At 36.5% G+C, this 4,005-nt stretch overlaps 1 non-coding gene across 1 annotated transcript; it reads left to right on the top strand.

The window, feature by feature from the left end:
* The first annotated feature begins 1,718 nt into the window (after window positions 1–1,718).
* Window positions 1,719–1,823, top strand: LOC115070287. The gene has a single exon (XR_003849471.1). It is a non-coding gene; the product is annotated as a U6 spliceosomal RNA (small nuclear RNA).
* Window positions 1,824–4,005: the final 2,182 nt, after the last annotated feature.

The following is a 4,005-nucleotide window of genomic DNA, read 5'->3' as shown; positions in this document are numbered from 1 at the left end:
TTATTTTTATTTTATGCATATGAGTGTATTGCCTGCATGTACATTAGTGCACCCGTGTTGTTCAATGCTTCAGAAATCAGAAGAGGGCTTCATATTCCCCTGGAACTGAAGTCAAGGGTGGTTTGCAGCTGCCATGTGGGTGTTTATAATCTCACATCCTGTTCTTGCTCTCTGCTTCCTGTGTGCAGACAGGAAATGTTATCAGCAAATTTTCTGCTCTTGCCACCATTCCATTCTTCCCCACCATGAAAACGTCTCTTCTATAGCCATAAGCTAAATAAAGCATTTCTTCCTTAAGCTGCTTTTGGTAATGGTATTTTATCACAGCAACAGAAAAGAAACTAATGCATTACAATAAAAATAAAAAAGAGTAAAAGCGTTTAGGTGATGTGACTGTAATAGTACATCCTCTGTTATATATTATGATATGCTCTTATTGAAGCAGAAAGTCTATGTTTTAACACTTTGGAGAGTTTTGGGTTTACTCTCAGATGCAGCTATAAGGAAAGTGCTTGTGTTACTAAGATAAAACTAAGGGGGAAAATAGTTGATCTCCAGACAATGAGGAGTTTTAAACCTGAGGCCACTTCATGGAAATTCGAAGGTGTAATTTGGTCTTTCAGAAACTTCTCTGTTGCAATCTATAACAGACACGATTTCCCTCAATATTCCTAATACAGGCAGCTCATTACACTTTCTTTGCAACAGTGTAAGTGCAGCTGCAAAGTCAGTGTCATCTTCCACTGGAGTTTACACAATTTCTGTATAGGTTTTCTTGAATTGACAGAGAAGTTATTACTGGGTTATATGAGACTATGTTCATTTCCCCTTTTTAACCTTCAAGTACTGATAATGATGTCATTTTCCTTCCAAATTACAGATTCTGATATTTGCATGTGACTTATAATCATTATCAGGAAAAATATGCCAGATGACGATTTGATTCAGAGGTCGAGTGCTACCAGTACTTTTTCTAGAAACCCAGGGACAAACCGCCAAACAGACCTTACCTGTTCACGTTTTTGTCAACTCACTTGTTTTGCAAGTGCAGTATAGCAGAAGTTTGGCATTTAACTAAAATTAACATTCCTACTCAATTCTTAAAATATTCTCAAATGATAACAATATCATCCAGCATTGAAGCATTTCTTCATGCACAGAATATTGCTGCACAGCAAGCAATGTAACCAAAGATAGTGGGAGTGGTCAAATTTCTCAGCATAGGATAAATTCTTTCAAGTCTAGAGTTCATAGTGTGTGAGTCCACACGTATCATGAGAACGACATGAATGCCAACAGCTATCAAAAGTGAGCAGAGCTGGAGACATGGCTCAGCATGCAGAAAATGTGTGTTTGAATCTCAGCACCCACTTGGCAGCTAACAACCATCTGAAATTCCAGTTCCAGGGTATCTGACACCCTCTTCTGCTTCTGTGGGCATTGCACACTATGGGTGGACTTACATAGATGCAGGTAAAGTACTCATACACATAAAATTAAAATAAACAAATAAATAAATAAATATTAAATAAATAAAAGTGTTTGAGGAGACAGGAATCATTGTGGAAGAAGTAGCAGAAATTTGCAATAATTCAGTAAAAAGGAAAAACGTGTTTGAGAATTGGGATTACAGATAAATTATTCCTATTGTTTGATATGACTGCAAATTATATACTGAGAATTAGAAATGGCTTATATATTGTGAGGCTCAAAAATATAAGTATCATGCTGCTCACTTCATATACTAAGGAACGATACAGTGAAGATTAGCATGGCCCCTATGCAAGGACGACATGCAAATTTGTGAAGCATTCCATATTTTTAAAAATTATACATATGAATATCTTTGAAGTAGCTATCAGTGGTGCAATAACTGTCTATCACCTAAGAGTGATTCATAAACATCTTGACACTCTGAAATTGAACAGAATCAATTTTGAGTTGCAATGAATAATAGAGAGAATGGGGGCAAATGGAAAAAAAATAACATTATTACTTGAATTCATTTATGCCCAAATCAAGCGTTTCTGTTGTTGTTTTTTTATTGTGTACCCCATGTTTTCTTACAGTGGCAAAGAACTTTCTTTGAAGCTAGATACTAATTATTGCTATCCCCAGTTTTCTATTTGAATAAAAAATTAGTATTCAGATACATAATAATTCATTGTTCATGTGCCATAGTACAAACTATAACTATCAACATTTATTACATTACAATCTATAAACCCAGAGATCGATTTTAAGTAATGTGCACACACACCTGCTCCAGTAATTGCATGGTATCTGCAAGAAAACAGCCTGAATGTCTCATCATAGTACTACTTTATATTTTTGTCCATGAGAAACTTGTCACATTCGTCTCGATTTTTCTCTCTCCATACTTTCCACAGTTCTTATGCCTTACTTTTTCCTCAAAAGATCATTTTATATTTTGGGAAATAATATTTTTTTCATAGAGTAAAATCAGAGACCTCGGTGTTATGTAGCTCTTTTCTCCTGAGATTTTAGTTCTGAAAAAGTTGCTCTAATTTTGAGATGGTAGCACAATCTAGAAGCAAGTTCAACACACAGACCAATATTGTGATGTCTTAAATGATGTGGTGGCCACACAAGTAGTCTGTTTGAATCTTCTTACATTCTGTCAGTTTATCTTCAGACGGATCTATGCATAGTCTTTGTCTCAACTTCTTCAGTGAGGAAGGTTTAGACTATTCACAAGTGGTTCCTGTCTGAACATGATAGACAACATAATTTTTTTGAAGTTTATAACAGAAGCTTTGAAACCATCTTCCGAATTTGAACTACAAAGACACCCATTTTTATGAATACATTCCTATTCTTGAAGCTTCCCATGACTAAAATATTTCCATTTCTACTGAAAGTTTGAGTAGGCTGACAATTCTACTGATTTTCACCTAAATTCTATATTCAAAAGTTTCATTGACATGTGTCATCCACTGTATCCTTAACTGCTTTCCTTGGTGCTTATGTGTTTATACCATTTTAAAATCCTTAACTGACAGAGTTTTCAAGAAATGTGTTTACAGATGTATGTGTTCAATACACAATGTTTAATTCACTCTGCTTCCTTTTTGATCAATTCCTCATTGGTGAGAACTTCTCCCTAACGGTTGTACTCAGTGGCCTGCATAGCTCTTCATTTCTCCCTTATCACACATCTGTGTGGCTTTGTTGAGTTCATCATCATTTAGCTGGTTGACTATAACATAGTCTGGGATTAGCAATGTTTCTAACCCACCGAAAGAGAAGCTTTGTCTAAATAATGCAAAAAGAGCATTCGTATATGTGCTCCAACAGAAAGCATTTCTTTCTCTCAGTCTATAATGGCTTAAAGTTGTAAATTTAAATATATGTAACCCAGAGACAATTTCTCCTTGGAACTTCTGCTTGCTCCAGTCAAGTTCTATTGAAACACTTCTTCAGCTTTTTCCCCATCAGTCTCCAAATATTTCCACCTCTCTCTTTCTCTCTGAAAATCCTGTTGCTACTATTTTACAGGAATACAGAAGTACTCATAATGAATGATGTATTTAAGAAGAATTAAATTTTTGAAGGAGCTTTGGAGAATGAATGAAGAAAAAGAACACAAATGCATTAACTTAAAATATGGCCAAATAATTCCTTCTGGAAAAGCAGTGATTATTGTTCAGAAAATAATACCACTGAGATTTTGAAGAAAGAACTTTTAAGTACACAATTGTTTAAAAAAAATAAAGATCACTACTATCCTCAGGCCTCTTGGGGTAAGTCTATAGCGCAGCTCTCCGTGCCGGGACTCCCTAAGCGACATTCACCCTTCCATCCCCACCTCGCCGTTCTATACTCCTAGTTTGGGCCCTGCGCCATTCCTAGTCTCGGGGCCCCAGACACCTGGGGAACCAATACTGCTTCTTGACCCTTCCCACCCAGAGAAACTCAGTCCCTTTCTTGGGCTCCAGGAGCACCACTTCTGGTCCTGGCCCCGCCCTCACCTCTCTCTGCTTC

Source organism: Nannospalax galili, unplaced genomic scaffold, assembly GCF_000622305.1.
Source record: "Nannospalax galili isolate Female #2095 unplaced genomic scaffold, S.galili_v1.0 scaffold176, whole genome shotgun sequence".
NCBI classification, from domain to species: Eukaryota; Metazoa; Chordata; class Mammalia; order Rodentia; family Spalacidae; genus Nannospalax; species Nannospalax galili.
The sequence above is the reverse complement of the archived record's forward strand: the minus strand, read 5'-3'. Positions and strand labels throughout refer to the sequence as shown.